This window comes from Carica papaya, chromosome 1, assembly GCF_054855325.1.
Source record: "Carica papaya isolate Zhongbai chromosome 1, ASM5485532v1, whole genome shotgun sequence".
Taxonomy (NCBI): Eukaryota; Viridiplantae; Streptophyta; class Magnoliopsida; order Brassicales; family Caricaceae; genus Carica; species Carica papaya.
This window is the reverse complement of record NC_142309.1, coordinates 18301110-18321040: the sequence shown is the minus strand read 5'-3', so window position 1 is coordinate 18321040 and position 19931 is coordinate 18301110. Positions and strand designations below refer to the sequence as shown.

The 19931-nt window shown below is 32.4% G+C and overlaps 1 pseudogene; it reads left to right on the top strand.

Moving 5' to 3' along the window:
* Positions 1-532: 532 nt before the first annotated feature.
* LOC148270390 (agamous-like MADS-box protein AGL62 pseudogene) lies at positions 533-1328 on the top strand (annotated as a pseudogene).
* The last annotated feature ends 18603 nt before the right edge of the window (positions 1329-19931 follow it).

The window sequence follows — 19931 nt, the reverse complement described above, 5'->3', positions numbered from 1 at the left end:
ATTTTTAAATTTTTTATTACTTTAACAGAAATTATCTAAGGATTTTTATCATTGCAATTTGATTCATTGTGTCTCGTAACAAGAGACAAATAAATAAAATTAAAAGTAGCTCTCTTACCTTCTCAATCCGAAATTAATATCGAGAATATATATACATATATATAACATAAAAAATGTAAAATTTTCAAGAAGGTTCAATTTTCATGTATATCCATCTAGCTATGTATCTATATATGTTAGAATAATGATGATTTTGCAAATTGTATAAAAGTACAGCTAAAATTTAACTTTAATTGTCCAAATGTTTCCTACCATATATTTCAATAAGGAGGAGATTCTCAAGCAACCCTAAACAAGTAAATTATTAAAACAAGAAAATATATACAGGATGTCTACCTAAAATTTATTAATTCACAACCTTGATTCAAATCTCCTATAAATATCACTCATTTCCCCCTCTTTCAATACAAATTATTTATCTCCATTAATCTCTCTATTTATTTCTCTCTGCACATATTCAATACTTGTGACCATGGCGAGAAAGAGTAAGGGACGACAAAAGGTTGAGATGGTGAAGATGAATAATGAAAGCAATCTCCAAGTAACTTTCTCCAAACGTCGAGCCGGACTTTTCAAGAAGGCGAGTGAATTGAGCACTCTATGTGGGGCTGAGATTGCTATTATCGTCTTCTCACCCGGTCAGAAGGTCTTCTCTTTTGGCCATCCTTGTGTCCATACTGTGTTGGAACGTTTTGTTTGTGGTAATCCACCACAAGCTGCTTCTGGAACCATGAAACTCATTGAGGCTCATCGGAACACTAGTGTCCGTGAGCTAAACACGCAGCTCACTCTGGTTATTTTAATTTCTTTCCTCTCTAATAAAACGTTTTCGGTATAAATAATATATATTAATTTTACTACATGTACAGGTTCTGAACCAACTCGAAATTGAAAAGAAGCGAGCCGAGGAGCTTAACCATATGAAAAAGGCAAATGAGAATCAGTGTTGGTGGATGGCTCGCAAGAACGATATGAGCTTGACACAACTTCAACAACTGAAGGCCTCTCTCGATGAACTGAAGAAGAATGTGGCTAAGCATGCTGAGAAGATTGTGATTCATTCCCAAAATAATCATCATCCTCATCCACATCTTCCTCATCCTCATCCTCATCATCCTAACCATCCTTTTTTTCTGGGAAGTTCTTCCGGTGGAGCAGGTCTTCCTTTTGAGACAAAGCCTGCTGGATTCAGTTCTAGCATTGTTCCATTCAACAATCCGAACATGATGCCTCCACAATATCATGGATTTGGCCAAGGATTCTTCTAAGCAAACTTTTGTTATTTATTTAAAATGAATTTTTAATTTTTTCGGCAAAGTAAATGCCTCAGTATTAGTCTTTATATTATGTTGGGTTTTAGGATTTTAGCTTCTAACGAGTAAGGGTTTGTTCTAGAAAATAAGAGGCATCTTATTTTATGTTATTTGTTTAAGTATTTTGTAATCGTTCAGTGATACTGCATCTAGTTCTTAATATAAGTTTTTTTCCTTAAAACCTTTTGCGCTTGATTATATATATATATATATATATGTATCTATCTGAAACATTCTACAGCGCTTTTTTTTTTGTCATGCGTTGTGACACTATCAACTGCTACCTATATAACATATCGTAATATCTATTATTTTAATATATAAACAATTATTATCAAAATATTTACTCATTTATATTCACCATACAAAATATAGAACACATATATACAAGAGTTTAGCCTCTACTATATATATATGTGTGTGCGTGTATATATATATATACAGTGACCTATTATCTCATATTTATTGTACACCATACCTCGAGAGATTGAGGAAAGTTTAGAGCTTGAGGTAAGCATACTAGAATTTTTCAATATCAAAAGCTTTCAGGTTAGAGATAGATATTAGATTACACAAGCATGAGTTTTTGTTCTTCGGGTAAATTTATGGAATAATTAGCATGCACAAGAATTAAATTACGTAAAAATTATAATCTAGTATTTTCTTATGTACAATTTAAACGTATGTATGATACTAAATGACTGTATGAATCCAAATAAAAATAGAACATATAGGTTGTCGAGAAGGTAAGTAGTAGATGTATATATAGATCAACTTTAAAAGTATAATATAGTTAATTTATTCTTATTTAACAAAAAATTTGTAAGAACGACATGATAGGGAAAATAAAAATAAATTATTCATTAAAAAGATGATGCAAGTACATATATAAGTGTCGTTGTATTGAAATGTATATACGTATTTAATCACAAATCTAGCGATTACACTCCTATATTGAATTTGGTGCTATTTTGAAATCACAAATCTGCTCAGCATATTATTCTCTTTCTTAATTTTTTTCTTATTTCTATTCCATTTGAATTTCTATTTTCTATATATTTACACTGGATCTACAACTCGTGTATGTCTACAATTTATATCTTTTTCACATGAAAACATCCTTCTTTGCTCTAAGTTCGGTGTAGGTATCAAATGTTGATCATATTGTAGCTATGATGTGAAGACAACTACTGAATTTAGAATAAAAAATTTGCTGGCAATGCTTTTGAAATGCAGGGGACACTGCATATGGATTGGATAGATTGGTTATATTGTTAGCAGGAGCTAGTTCCATAGAGATGTCATAGCTTTCTTGAAGACAACTATCGTGCAGTGTGCTCTCACCCGAGCGCCATTTGAAGTCGATCCACAGCAGCTAAAAGAACTTTCAATCTAAAACCAATAATCTCTTCTGTTTTAAGTCTAAACATATTTCTAAACCAGAGTTTCAAACATATATTTATACGGGAGAATTTGACTCTGCTTCCCGGATCATGTGATCCATTCAATTTTTAACAAAAACATATTTCTTACCAGATGCTTAGTCAATGCATATAAGTGTGATATTAAGTCTTAAAATTTTATTTCAAAAGATTTACTGTTAAGATATTTTCAGACTAATTTTGTACACTGAAACTAAATTGCTTTCAATTTTGAGAGCAAAATTAATCTTGAGAGCAACAAAGGAGGCCGATAAAGAAAAACATGCTAATAGATTTAAGATTAAATAGAAGAAAAAAAAATAAAGAGAAATAGGAAGGGGCTGCTGAATGATGCATTAACATGGCAATACTATTATGATAGTTTACATTTTGAAGCCTTATGAAACACAAACAGATATGCATGAAGAACATATTGTGTTCAAGGACAAAAACAGAACAAGAAGGCTGGAATATAAAAATCTATAGACATGTTGTTTATATCAATGAGATTATGTCAAATTCAATAATAACGATAGAATTTAACTTCTCTCTTGTGTTATACCCAGTGCATGACATATTCATTATCAGATAAGATCATCTTTCTCACCATGATAAAATCAAGCCTTCCGAGTTACTTGAGAACAACTAAATGATATGTTAATACGAGAAATGCATAGAAGGCAAAAACTCTTGAACTATTTCACTTTAGTTAATTTGTGCATGATGTAAGAGCATTAGGTTATATAAATCTTCATAAACTTTCTATTTTGTGTTCGAAGATCGTGGCTATTATGATCATTTCCATGCCATTAATAAATTTCTTCTTTGAGATTGAACCAAACTTGATGCAATAATTTATTCATGAATGCATCTAATAATAAAAATAAAACAAAAATACTGAAATAAATAAATAAATAACAAATAGATAGATCATATCGACGAGACTATCAAATTTATTCAGGGTAAAAACATTTTTAACTTCCCCCTAGCGTTTCACCAAATGAACGACATATTAGTTGTTGGATAAGATCACCTTACTCACCATGATAAAACTTAACTTGTTGATTTACATAAAACAATTATATGAATTGTTAGTAAGTGAAATGCATGAAAAAGAATAACTATTGAACATTAGTTTGTTTTAGTCAATATTAGAGAAATAGATTTTATACGCTTACGTATACTTTTCATTTTTGTATTTGTCATGATCATTAATGCGCCAAGGATGAATTTCTTCCTCAGTTTAAATCAAGTAGTAATAATTTGTTCAAAAATGCATCCAGTGATAGAAGCTAGATAAGAAGACTGGAACATAAAAAAAATATAAACATATAAACTATCTGGATAAAATTATATTAAAATTCACTAATAATTAAAGAAATTTAACTTATCTCTAGCATTATACTAAATGAATGATATACTAATACTTGAATAAGATCATCTTGACGACCGTGATGAGAACAAATTTTTTTATTTAGTAGAAAATAATTAAATGAACTATGTATAAGGAAAATACATTAAAGGGAATTTAGGTTCAACATGCTTGTGTAAACTTTCTATTTTTATATTCCAATATCGCCGCGCTCATATGATCATTGACGGACGAAGAATAAGTTTTTTCCTTGAGATGTAAGTAAATCAAAATTCATAAATGAATGTTTAACTATGTACTAGTAATAAAGGTAAAGAATTCTTGATAGTATCATAAATTTAAGTTTTGGATTATGTCAAGATATTCCTTACCTTATATTTCAATGAAAAAAGGATTGTAGCCAGAAACATAAATGCATAAAAGTTAAGTAAATCCACCTAACTCAACTTGGATAGCCTCAAGTGGTACCTCCAAACCTTATAAATCCCTTACGTAGTTTACAATCGTCAATTGCAATAATAGCATACTTACATCCTCTCATCATAATCTCCATTATCTTCTTCTCAATTTGTCGAGGTTATCTTTTGTTATTTTCAGTTTTAGCAATGGTAGATGAGGGGACATCAAGTAAAAGCAAAAGTCTTCAAAAGATCGAGTCAAAAAAGATGGAGAATGAAGCCAGTCTCCAAGTTACCTTCTCAAAACATCGAAGTAGCCTTTTTAAGAAGGCGAGTGAACTTTGCACTCTTTGTAGACCAGATGTTGTCCTTATTGTTTTCTCCCTTGGAAATAGGGCCTTCTGCTATGGCAATCCTAATATCGATATTGTGATTGATCGTTTTCTTAGTATTGATGTTCGTCCAGCTCGAGATCCTGACAACGACAATGATACTCAACAAACAATCAGTAGGATCACTGAGGTGTTAGCGACTTATTTGTTATCTTTTTTTTATAATATCCATTTATGATAATCTAAAAATTATCATGAGTCACTAATACTTAAATCTATGACCTTACGTGATATATTTTGAATTTTTTGTTGGACTTTCAAATCTTTAGCCTAACTGCTTAACTAATACTGCAAATACATGAATATGTGTATATGATAACATGCTCAAGACAAGGAGGAGGCAGCAAGGAAGCGAGGTAAAGAGCTCAAACAAAGAAGAAAAGGCTTGATGAAAGAGCTTTGGTATACGCGTTCAATGGACAAATTCAACCTGGAAGAGCTTGAAGTTTTGGATGTTGGTATGAAAGCCTTGTGGAATGATGTTGCCGAACTTGCAAAGAAGCTAAAGAAGGAACAAAGTAACTCGCGTTCAGCTGAGGGTTCTCCAAGGGATGACGGGTTGTTTTACTCAGATCCAGCAATGAAGGCCTTGACTACTCTCCCCATGCCTAGTATGCCGAGCAACCCAACTCATGAATATGCCCCCAGCAGTACTAATTCAACTCCTCCCCTGAGTAGCTTCTGTAACCTAGACTCTGGCAATCCCAACATAATGATGATGGATAACCCGTTGAATGATTCAAGCATGGCGTTAGATCCTGTTGATGACTTGAAGGCCATGCCTAGGGATCTCTTCAATAATTTAGTCATGATTGAGTCAGATGATCCAATTGCAACACTTAATGCAGGAGATAATCCATACATAATGTCTAATACCTTCGGCAACCAAATTGCAACAATGGATATTAATCTGTCAAATGATCCAAATATCGGGCCTAATGAGTTTTTTAATCCGAGTACTATGCCTCATGCACCAAATGATCCAATTAGCACAACGTCCGATGCTCTAAATATGATACGTATTGTGCCAGATGATTCAAATCTAGACTCAGTATTTGATGGCTTCACTCTAGACATGCTGTTTGCGGATCCATTGGATGATGAGAACTTCATTGTGGACAATCCAAATGAGGCGGCTAACGGTGATAATCCGAAAACAATGCCGCCTCTTCTTGCAGGGAATGTTCTAGGAAGCGGTCAAGGATTTTAATGACTAAGTTTGTTGATTATCTTGAAATGAATCAAGGGCTAGTTTGAAGAGTTTCAGTATCGAGTCTTTTGTTTTTTTTTTGTCTTGTCTTTCAAATAATGATTTGGGAATTTGGGATTTTAATTGGCTTGAGTTTTGTATTTGCTTACTTTCAGGTGGTGTTCTTGTGTGTGCGTGTGTGTGTGTGTTTTTTTTTCTTTATAAATGTTGTCGTTGTTAGTCTTGGATCGAGTTAATAAGTATATGTGTGTTTCATGAGTGTTGTTCATTTTACATTCTTGTTAAGTACAATTCCGCAAATCTTTAAAAATATTTAATCTTTTATAATCACCCTATAAAGTACATTTATATGATAGTTCTGTCTGTTTATATATATGTGTGTATGTATGTGTATTTATATATATGTATATACAGTAGTCACTTATCTCGCATTTATTGTAAACTATATCTCGAGAGATTTAAAAGAGTTTAGAATTTGGTATCAATACACTCGAGTATATGAAAATATTAAAGCTCTTTAAGTACGTAATAAATTTATTATATTTAGAAAGTTAATTATTACATTATATATAAATATATGTACATGTATATCTATGACTTTGAAGAAAAAAGGTAAAAGATTATTCCGCGTACTCATTTCGCTTCCCTATTCCATTATATAGAAATATATAAATCTGTTGGTATATATTTAATTTGGTAGCATGCTTAAGATTTTGTATAATTTTAACTTGTATTTAATTTAAATTACAATACAAATACCACATATCTGAATTTGAAAAGAGTTATGATTCTAAATTAAATTCAAATTATAGTTTTTAAAAATCTTTAATATGAGTTTGGACTTTGTGATTGTATTAAAAATTCTGGATTCACTAATACAATGTAAAATAGTTCAATTGACGTTTAGGCTCAATATCCGAATGTTAAAATGAGAATGCTTTTGTTATTATTAAAAAATATGTAAATGATTTATTATGAAAAATTATGTCTGTCATTCTCATATATATTAGTTTCAATATAGATATTCAAAAGGACAATATAGTATTCTCATCACAGTTAAATGTAATAAATTATATGATAGATATAATTTGTAATGTATATATTTTTTAAAAAAAAATTATAAGCTATCCAAAAGGCAATAGATTGAAAGATCGATCATTCTCTTAAATATATTATTTTCAAATTTTTATATTCAAAATAATAAATAATGTGAAAGAGGTTATAAACTATTTAATTCGTCAGGATCTATTATATTTTCAAAAAGAATTATAATGAATGACATACTAATAGTTGAATAAAATCATCTTGACGACCGTGATAAGAACAAATTTTTTTATTTAGTAGAAAATAATTAAATGAACTATGAATAAGAAAAATACATTAAAGGGAATTTAGGTTCAACATGCTTGTGTAAACTTTCTATTTTTACATTCCAATATCGCCGCGCTCATATGATCATTGACGGACGAAGAATAAGTTTTTTCCTTGAGATGTAAGCAAATCAAAATTCATAAATGAATGTTTAACTATGTACTAGTAATAAAGGTAAAGAATTCTTGATAGTATCATAAATTTAAGTTTTGGATTATGTCAAGATATTCCTTACCTTATATTTCAATGAAAAAAGGATTGTAGCCAGAAACGTAAATGCATAAAAGTTAAGTAAATCCACCTAACTCAACTTGGATAGCCTCAAGTGGTACCTCCAAACCTTATAAATACCTTGCGTAGTTTACAATCGTCAATTGCAATAATAGCATACTTACATCCTCTCATCATAATCTCCATTATCTTCTTCTCAATTTGTCGAGGTTATCTTTCGTTATTTTCAGTTTTAGCAATGGCAGATGAGGGGACATCAAGTAAAAACAAAGGTCGTCAAAAGATCGAGTCAAAAAAGATGGAGTTACCTTCTCAAAACATCGAAGTAGCCTTTTTAAGAAGGCGAGTGAACTTTGCACTCTTTGTAGACCAGATGTTGGCCTTATTGTTTTCTCCCCTGGAAATAGGGCCTTCTGCTATGGCAATCCTAATATCGATATTGTGATTGATCGGTTTCTTAGTATTGATGTTCGTCCAGCTCGAGATCCTGACAACGACAATGATACTCAACAAACAATCAGTAGGATCACTGAGGTGTTAGCAACTTATTTGTTATCTTTTTTTTATAATATCCATTTATGATAATCTAAAAATTATCATGAGTCACTAATACTTAAATCTATGACGTTACGTGATATATTTTGAATTTTTTGTTGGACTTTCAAATCTTTAGCCTAACTGCTTAACTAATACTGCAAATACATGAATATGTGTATATGATAACAGGCTCAAGACAAGGAGGAGGCAGCAAGGAAGCGAGGTAAAGAGCTCAAACAAAGAAGAAAAGGCTTGATGAAAGAGCTTTGGTATACGCGTTCAATGGACAAATTCAACCTGGAAGAGCTTGAAGTTTTGGATGCTGGTATGAAGGCCTTGTGGAATGATGTTGCCGAACTTGCAAAGAAGCTAAAGAAGGAACAAGGTAACTCGAGTTCTGCTGAGGGTTCTCCAAGGGATGACGGGTTGTTTTACTCAGATCCAGCAATGAAGGCCTTGACTACTCTCCCCATGCCTAGTATGCCCAGCAACCCAACTCATGAATATGCCCCCAGCAGTACTAATTCAACTCCTCCCCTGAGTAGCTTCTGTAACCTAGACTCTGGCAATCCCAACATAATGATGATGGATAACCCGTTGAATGATTCAAGCATGGTGTTAGATCCTGTTGATGACTTGAAGGCCATGCCTAGGGATCTCTTCAATAATTTAGTCATGATTGAGTCAGATGATCCAATTACAACACTTAATGCAGGAGATAATCCAGACATAATGTCTGATGCCTTCGGCAACCAAATTGCAACAATGGATATTAATCTGTCAAATGATCCAAATATCGGGCCTAATGAGTTTTTTAATCCGAGTACCATGCCTCATGCACCAAATTATCCAATTAGCACAACATCCAATGCTCTAAATATGATACATATTGTGCCAGATGATTCAAATCTAGACTCAGTATTTGATGGCTTCACTCTAGACATGCTGTTTGCGGATCCATTGGATGATGAGAACTTCATTTTGGACAATCCAAATGAGGCGGCTAAAGGTGATAATCCGAAAACAATGCCGCCTCTTCTTGCAGGGAATGTTCTAGGAAGCGACCAAGGATTTTAATGACTAAGTTTGTTGATTATCTTGAAATGAATCAAGGGCTAGTTTGAAGAGTTTCAGTATCGAGTCTTTTGTTTTTTTTTGTCTTGTCTTTCAAATAATGATTTGGGAATTTGGGATTTTAATTGGCTTGAGTTTTGTATTTGCTTACTTTCAGGTGGTGTTCTTGTGTGTGCGTGTGTGTGTGTTTTTTTTTCTTTATAAATGTTGTTCTTGTTAGTCTTGGATCGAGTTAATAAGTATATGTGTGTTTCATGAGTGTTGTTTATTTTACATTCTTGTTAAGTACAATTCCGCAAATCTTTAAAAATATTTAATCTTCTATAATCACCCTATAAAGTACATTTATATAATAGTTCTGTCTCTTTATATATATTTGTGTATGTATATGTAACACCCAAAAACTCCATTAGTTGTTTTCATGATTTTTACTAACTTTTATTTTTGTGTGGGTAAGTGGTGTGATATTCTTACTGCGCTAATATTCCTCACTCTTTCATTAACCATTTCAGATCAAGAGTACCAAGATCCAGAGCTCGATCCACATGAATGTTGCGAGTAGGATGTCCAGTTGTTTATTTTTCGTTTATTTTTTTGATTTTTCATTATTTCATTTAAGAGGGTCATTCCCGTAATATTATTTGAGTAATCTGAATTATTGTGTAAGGAGTGTAAACCCTAACTATTTATTTCGTTTTCGCATTCAATTCATATTTATTTCCTTTCAAGTTCACGAGTCGTTACAAAAATTTTATTTACTTAAAAAATAATAATTATTAATAATAAAATTAGTAGGTTGAGCAGGGCTCCCCCATAATTGTTGGAGTCAAATTAAGAAATTTATAGGCATGAATAACTTATTGAGAGTCTTACTTCGATCAATGGTTTCTTTTTAATATTTAATTCATGAGTTAAATAAATAATTATTTTTTATAAACTAATTGTTTTTGTAAATTAATAATTTAATAAGCATAATTAACAATAAATAATTATATATTTAAATTAATTAGTGTATTAATAAAAATATAGTGATTAAATCAGTGAAATTATTATGTTTATTTTCTTTTAATTACAGTATCTGTAATGGGTAAAAACATTAACCTAATTCTTTTGATAAAAAAATTAATAGAAACCATATAATAAATGAATAGTGATTATACTTTTAACTTTTAATATTTTCTAAATTAAAGATTCCACCGTTGGTTATTACATTAGTCATAAAATAGTTTATATCTATAAAAAAATTCAACCATCAAAATCCAATACCTATTTTAATGATACGTACTTATCATCACCAGTAAATGGACGACACGCATTTATCTTTTTTAATGTTTAAATAATTTATTACATATTTTTTTCTATTTAAAAAAATACTTATAATAATATATAATTTTGACAATTTATTCTTTTGTTTAGCACCAATTATATTTTATGTAATTAATGCTTATTATGTGAAAATATTATGTATTAATTTTCTAGACTAAAATTGAGTTGATTATGTGAAAATATTTAAAATAATTTTTATAATTAATGATTGTAATAGAACGTTCCTTAAAATAATGCCAATAACCAACATATTTAATCCATTAATTGAATAATTTATATTAACTTAGATATAATTCAATTATTTTATTTTATCATAAAAATATGATTTATGTTGGTGTTTTGTTAATTTTACATTATAAATGTAATATCCGGAATTAATTTTAATATTTTTAAAATTAATGTATAAATATAATTTTTAAATTTTTAAATTTTTATTTAATGTAAAAATGAAGAAAAATAGGTGGAGGATGAATTGAAAATAATTTTGAGAAAAATGGGTTAAATTTTGGGTTCTGTGAGTATTTTTAAAAGAAAAATTAGAAACTAGGGGTCAAAATAGAATTTAGAAAAAATTTGCCACATACGACGCCCAGTCAGCAGCCGCGACGAACTGGAGTGCACTGCGTGGTAAGGCACTCTGACGCGGTGCCACACGGGAGGTCACGCTTACAATCTGCGTGCCTGCGATCGGACAGTCCGGATTTGTTCCTGTGCGTGTGGACGGTCTAGATTTGTTCCTTCTTTAAACGCGATCGTATGGTCCAGATGAAATCACGATGAATGGTTTAGATTCACTTCTTATTTAAACGCAATCGGACGGTCCAGATCAAATCGATGGATGATCTAAATTAAAAGAGACAGATATAAATACCCCACACCAAACTCTAACCCAAGCCACCAGACCCCCCACCAGAGAAGAAGAACCAGTCGCCGGGAACGGAGCTGACCGCCACCCGCCGCCGTGCCAGAGCTACCTCTAACAGTCAAAAGAGGTAAAGATTTTTTCATTCGCTCGAAATTTGATTTTGAACACTCCAATGGCTAAATCGGAGCAAATAGACTAGCAGATGAGCCAGAAACCGCAGGTAAAGTTTGGCGGTGCCGCCGCAGAAAATATCAAAAACTGCCTCTGATGAGGCCATTCTCGATTCCCATTTTGTGTAATTTTTCCATCATTATATTCACCATCTTGTTTCCCACAAGTTGATCAAAGAAAAATGCCTAACTGCTAAGGCGAGCTAGCGGAGCTACCGCACCGAAAAATTTTGCTGTCGGTAAGTTTCTATTTTTTGACTTTTTTCGGCTAACCAAAGTCCCTTAACGTATTTTCTTCTTCATTCTTCTTCACAAATAGGACTGGTGCACCCCATGGAGAAATGCTAGGGCAGATAAAATCTTTCTCTAAAGTTCCTAAAGCTATTTCTATAACTTTACTAATTCTACTCTTCCCATTTTGTAAGGAGTAATAGAAATAGGTGCCATGTCAAGCAAAAAATCAATAAAGAACTCTATCTCTCGATCTGGTGGTAGTCCTGGTAACTCTTTAATAAATATATTAGGAAATTCTTGTAACACTAGTATTTCTTGTAGTGAAATTTCTTTTTGCTTTTTGTCTATCAATCAGTTCTAACAGTTAGTTGAGAATAATTAAATTTGCAACTTAATTTTTAGAAAATAATTACATTTTATTTATAGAAGATAAGTTTAGGATGTACATGGCTTTTGATTAGGAAAATGGAATACAACCTTTTTGTTGTAACAATCTAAAATTGCATGGTATGTTGCTAGTCAATTCATTTCTAAAATTACATTAAAGCCCGTCACTAGAAGTATTAAGTTTATTATTAATTTCTTTTCGGCTATTTCAATTATATAAGATTTATACATAAAATAAGAAAATAAAATATTATTTCTAGTAGTAGAAATCATTAAAGTCTTATCCAATTGAACACGTGTAATATGACTCAAAATAATGGTGGAAATGGGCAGGAGTTTTTCTGAATTTGAAGTTTGTGAGAATGTGTTTTGAATAGTAAGGTCACAGAGTGCTCATGTAGTTTGACTTTCATATTTAAGCTATATTATCAATGGAATGTAAAGTGATATATTTTATAAGTAAAAGATCTATTTGCTTTCATCTCAACTCTAAATTTTACAGTACTATATGTTATACATGCATTATAAATCTTATATGTCTGTGCACTGTTTAATAAATATTAGGGCTTAGATTTATGCCCAAAAGAGATAGAGAGAGAGAAGAAACAAAGACCAAGAATCAAAATGAATTTGTATTTACATATCTAATATGCTCTATTAGATGTTATATGGGGTGGCAGGTTCTAGAATAGTCAGATGGCCCAAACATGTGACTCTCTTCATGTCCTGAAGTCGTACCTGTTGTGCGGTCAACATCCTCTCGTAGTGAACCCTCCTGGGCTACTCAGTTTAGTGAGGGCCTTCCTCTCCTCATCTATTTGTACCTGCATTTTATGAGGAATGATTGAGTGATAATTCATTGTTTTTTTATGTTTCCTAAGGATTTTGTGCAAGGAATAGGATTTTATCTATGCATTCATTTGTTTCACATGTTTTTGCATCAGAATTAAATGTATTACCTAAAAAACTTGATTCTGTGTTATTTGTGTCTACTTGTGGAAGTAAAACACTACTGGGGGAAGTTGTATACAGAGCCTGTGTCATAAATATAGTAGCTAGAAAATTGAGTGTGGACCTAATAGAGATTGACACAAGGGACTTTGATGTAATCTTAGGAATGAACTGGCTAGCGACATGTCACACCACCATAGATTGTTTTAGCAAGAAGGTTGTATTCAAACCTCCTAATGAGGAGTCATTTACAAATTAATAAAATTCTTTAATATTTGTTTCCCTCATGGCAGATTCTCTTATCATAAAGTACTTTAACCCAACTATTTTCTCTAACAAGGCAAACCCAAGGAAGAAATTTGTATTCAAAAAATTTCAGTAGTCCGAGACTTTTCAGATGTATTTCCGGATGAACTACCTGCACTGCCAGTATACAGGAAAGTCAAATTCACCATAGACCTTTAGCCAGATACCCAGCCTATTTTGATTGCTCCTTACCATATGAGTCATGATGAGATGGAGCAACTGAGAAAATAGATCACTGAATCACAGAACAATGGATTCATTCGACATAGTGTGTCCCCTTGGGGTGTTAGAGTCACATTTGTAAGAAAGGGAGATAGGACGTTGAGGTTATGTATTGACTACAGAGGCCTGAACAAGGTCACGATCAAGAACAAGTACCCCCTCCCTAGGATTGATGATCTTTTTGATCAATTGCAGAGTGCCCAAGTCTTCTTCAAGATAGATCTGCATTTAAATTACCATCAAGTAAAGATCAGGGCAGAAGACACCTCCAAAACAACCTTTCAAACTATATACGAACACTATGAGTTCCTGGTCATGCCATTTGAACTAATTAATGCTCCAGCCATCTTCATGGACTTGATGAACAGGGTTTTTAGACAATTCCTAGATCATTTCGTCATTGTGTTCATCGATGATATCTTGATTTATTCAAAAAGCAGAGAGGAACACGCTCACTATCTGACTCAGGTTTTGCAATTTCTTAGAGAGAAGAAGTTGTATGTAAAGTTGAGTAAGTATAAGTTCTGGCTTGAGCAGACTACCTTCCTAGGGCACATCATATCAAAAGATGGAGTGTCGGTGAACCCCAAAAAAGTTGAAGCAATGGTCGGCTGGGAAAAATTGACCTCAGTTAAGAAGATTTGTAACTTTCTAGGGATGGTAGGTTATTATCGCAGATTTGTGGAAGGATTTTCTAGCCTAGTTGCTCCTCTAACTCGGCTCATAAAGAAGAACGTCAAGTTTGAGTGGAATAAGGAATGTGAAAAAAGTTTTTTAGAACTAAAGAGACAGTTGACTACCGCACCTGTGTTAGCCTTGCCGAGCGGATAGGATGGATATATAATTTATAATGATGCCTTCTACCTACGGTTGGGTTGTGTTTTGATGTAGCATGGGAAGATCATAGCCTATGAGTCTATGCAGTTGAAGAGTTATGAGAAAAACAAATCTACCCATGACTTAGAACTGGCCGCAATTATCCACGCCATGAAGACTTGGCGCTATTACTTGTATGGGGAGATCTTTCATATTTATACCGATCATAAGAGCTTGAAACACATATTCACTCAAAATGATCTCAACATGTGTCAAAGAAGGTGGATAGAATCCTCAAGGACTATGATTGCGACATCTTATATCACCCGGGTAAGGGCAACATGGTAGCCGACGCACTTAGTAGGAAAAATGCAGGTACATTAGCTCATTTGATGGTTTCAAAATGCAGGCAGATAAGGACCGCACAATAGGTACGACTTCAGGACATGAAGAGAGTCACATGTTTGGGCGATCTGACTATTCTAGAACCTGCCACCCCATATAACATCTAATAGAGCATATTAGATATATAAATACAAATTCATTTTGATTCTTGGTCTTTGTTTCTTCTCTCTCTCTATCTCTTTTGGGCATAAATCTAAGCCCTAATATTTATTAAATAGTGCACAGACATATAAGATTTATAATGCATGTATAACATATAGTACTGTAAAATTTAGAGTTGAGATGAAAGCAAATAGATCTTTTACTTATAAAATATATCACTTTACATTCCATTGATAATATAGCTTAAATATGAAAGTCAAACTACATGAGCACTCTGTGACCTTACTATTCAAAACACATTCTCACAAACTTCAAATTCAGAAAAACTCCTGCCCATTTCCACCATTATTCTGAGTCATATTACACGTGTTCAATTGGATAAGACTTTAATGATTTCTACTACTAGAAATAATATTTTATTTTCCCATTTTATGTATAAATCTTATATAATTGAAATAGCCGAAAAGAAATTAATAATAGACTTAATACTTTTAGTGACGGACTTTAATGTAATTTTAGAAATGAATTGACTAGCAACATACCATGCAATTTTAGATTGTTACAACAAAAAGGTTGTATTCCATTTTCCTAATCAAAAGCCATGTACATCCTAAACTTATCTTCTATAAATAAAATGTAATTATTTTCTAAAAATTAAGTTGCAAATTTAATTATTCTCAACTAACTGTTGGAACTGATTGATAGACAAAAAGCAAAAAGAAATTCCACTACAAGAAATACTAGTGTTACAAGAATTTCCTAATATATTTATTGAAGAGTTACCAGGACTACCACCAGATCGAGAGATAGAGTTCTTTATTGATTTTTTGTTTGACATGGCACCTATTTCTATTACTCCTTACAAAATGGGAAGAGTAGAATTAGTAAAGTTATAGAAATAGCTTTAGGAACTTTAGAGAAAGATTTTATCTGCCCTAGCATTTCTCCATGGGGTGCACCAGTCCTATTTGTGAAGAAGAATGATGAGACTGAACGATTGTGTATTGACAAGAGGACTCTCAACCAAGTCATAGTCAAGAACAGATATCCTGTACAAAGGATGGTAATCAGTCTTGCTACCATGCCAATAATGCATGTTATGGTTGTAAAAGCACTCATCACAAGATCTGTGATTGTCGATACCACTATATGCAACCTGCACATACCACCTAGGGTAGAGCATATGCTCTTAGAGTGCTAGATGTTGAGGCTAATCCAGAGGTTATCCAAGGTACATATCTTATCTCTAAAACTCTTTCACATGTATTAATTGATCCAGGATGCACACACTTATTCGTATCATCTATTTTTGCACCACGTTTGGGTGGTACACCTGTTTAATTGGATAAGACTTTAATGGTTTCTACTGCTAAAAATAATATTTTATTTTCCCATTTTATGTATAAATCTTATATAAGTGAAATAGCCGAAAAGAAATTAGCAGTAGACTTAATACTTCTAGAGACAGTCTTTGATATAATTTTAGAAATGAATTGACTAGCAGCCTACCATGCAACTTTAGATTGTTACAACAAAAAGGTTGTCTTCCATTTTCTTAATCAAAAGTCATGTACGTCCTAAATTTATCTTTCATAAATAAAATCTAATTAGTTTCTAAAAATTAAATTGCAAATTTAATTATTCTCAACTAATTGTTGGAAGTAATTGATAGACAAAAAGCGAAAAGAAATTCCACTACAAGAAATACTAGTGGACTAAGAATTTCTTAATATATTTCCTGAAGAGTTACCAGGACTACCACCAGATTGAGAGATAGAGTTCTTTATTAAATTTTTGCTTGACACTCAGCCTATTTCTATTACTCCTTACATAATGAGAAGAGTAGAATTAGCAAAGTTATAGAAATAACTTGAGGAACTCTTCGAGAAATATTTTATCTGCCCTGGCATTTCTCCATGGGATGCACCAGTCCTATTTGTGAAGAAGAATGATGGGACTGAACGATTGTGTATTGACTACAAGACTCTCAACTAAGTCACAATCAAGAACATATATCTTATACAAAGGATTGATGACCTCTTTGATCAATTGCAAGGTGTAAAAGTACTTTCAAAGATTGATTTGAGGTCTAGATATCATTAGATAAAGATCAAGGCAGAAGATATTCCCAAGACTGCTTTCAAAACCAAGTATGGTCACTATGAATTTCGGGTCTTATCCTTTCGCTTAACAAATGCTCCTGCAGTGTTTATGAATATGATGAATCGAGTATTTCGATCTTATTTGGACAAGTTTATCATTATATTCATAAATGATATCATGATCTACTCCAAGACTATTGATGAACATGTTGAACATCTAAGGTGTATTTTGGGAACTCTCAGAAGAGAAAAGTTATATGTTAAACTGAGCAAATGTGAATTTTGCCTCGATAAAATCTTCTTCCTTGGTCATAAGGTTTCTAAGATGGGATCATAGTGAACTAGAAGCGTCTTACTATTGTTACAGAAATCTGAAGCTTCCTAGGATTGGCAGGTTATTACCGCATATTTATCAAGAGATTTTTCAAGATTGTAGGTCCCCTTACTTTACTAGAAAATATGTAAAATTTGAATGGATAGATGATTATGAAAATAGTTTTCAAGAAATTAAAATTTGGTTTGTTACTACTCCAGTGCTAGCTCTTCCTAGTAGTTCTGGAGTTTATGTAATGTATACAAATGCTTCATATTTGGACTTTGTTGTGTTTTAATCCAGTATGGTAAGGTCATCACTTATAGGTCATGATAATTGAAGAACTATGAGCAAAGTTATCTAACTCATGATATAAAATTGGCTGTTATTGTATTTGCTCTCAAGATGTGGCATCAGTACTTATATGGAAAGACATTTGAGATCTTTATTGACCACGAGAGTCTCAAGTATCTCTTTAAACAGAAAGAATTAGACATGCGTCAACATCGATGGATGGATATTTTGAAGGATTTTGATAGTAACATCTCTTACCATCCAAGTAAGGATAGTGGTTGATGCATTACATCAAAAAAGTATTTGTATGCTGGCCAATGTTATGTTTTTTTATTGGAAGGATCTAGAGACAGTTTAGGAACTTCAATGGAAAGATTACCATTCAGGTTATTATGTGGCCAATTTAAGAATACAACTGGTACTAATTCAGAAAATCAAGAATGGTTAGATGACTGACACTACTATTCAAGCCTTGAAAAAGAAAGCAAAATAGAATTTGAAGGTTGACTTCAGGGTTCATGATGATGGAATCCTTATATTCAAGAATAGATGATGTGTTCCTAATGATCAAAATCTGAAGAAGCAAATCTTAGAGGAAGCCGATTATTCTAAAATATTAGTCCACCCTGGTAGCATAAAGATGTATAAGAACTTGAGATTACTGGATAGGTGTGAAAAGGATGTCAAAACTTCGTTAGTAAATGTCTCACATGTCAAAGAGTTAAGACTAAGCAATAAAAACCTGATAGTTTACTCCAACTTATCCTAATTCTAGAATAAAAATAGGAATACATCAGTATGAACTTTATTACAGGGCAACCTAGAACCAGATCAATTCATGATGCAGTTGTGGACAGATTGATTAAGTCAGCTCATTTTCTGCCTAAGAAGACCACAGATTCTCTCAAAAAGCTTGTCGGGTTATACATTAAAGAGGTAATCACACTCTATGGGATTCTTGTTTCAATAATTTCTAATAGAGATACTCAGTTTACTTCTAAATTTTGCACAAATTTTTGGCACTACACTGTCCTTCAGTATAGCCTTTCACCCTTAGATGGATGGACAATTAGAAAAAATCATCTAGACTTTGGAGGATATACTTCGAGCTTATGTTCTTAATTTATGAGGGAATTGGGATGATCACATTCCACTAATTGAGCTTACTTACAAAAACAACTATCAGTCCAATATTAGTATGGCTCTATATGAAGCTTTTTATGGCAAACCTTACAGATCTCCAGTGTGTTGAGAAGAGGTAGGAGATTGAAAATTGTATAGACTAGAAATAGAGTAATAACCAAATTCCAAAGTTGCCCTAATTAAAAAAAAAATTCAAACTGCTTGGAATCGACAAAAAAGCTATGCAGATAACTGGCGGAAAGATCTAGAATTTCAAGTTGGTGATCATATATTCCTGATGATATCACCACTGAAATGCATCATGAGATTTCAAATGAAAGGAAAATTGAGTCCCTACTTTATTGGATTGTTTGAGATCTTAGCCAATATAGGTACTTTTGCGTATTAGATAGCACTTCCATCAGAGCTAGTCAAGGTTTATAATGTATTTAACGTATTTATGCTATGCAGGCATCATCCAAACCCATTTCATATACTACACTATGAAACACTTTTAATTGAAGATAACCTAACTTTTGAAGAGGTACCATTGGCCATTCTTGAATAGTAAGACTAGGTATTCAAGAACAAGACCATTTTCATTGTGAAAGGTCTTTGGCCATACCATTCCCAGAATAAAGCTATTTAGGAATATGAAGATTCTATGCGGGAAATGTACCATCACTTATTTTGAATTATGTAATTGGGGAGACCAAATTCATTTAAGGGGGGAGAATTTATAACACCACGTGGATAATTAAGTAATTATTAATGGAAATTTTGTGTTAAATATAGTTATGCATAAATTAAAACCCAAGAAAAATTTTAAAAAATTAAAATTTACCCCTAAATATGCAAAAAATAAAATTAGAGACTAAACTGAATAAAATTAAATTTATTTGGGGTCCTTTATAAATTAATAAATTGATTTAGGCGC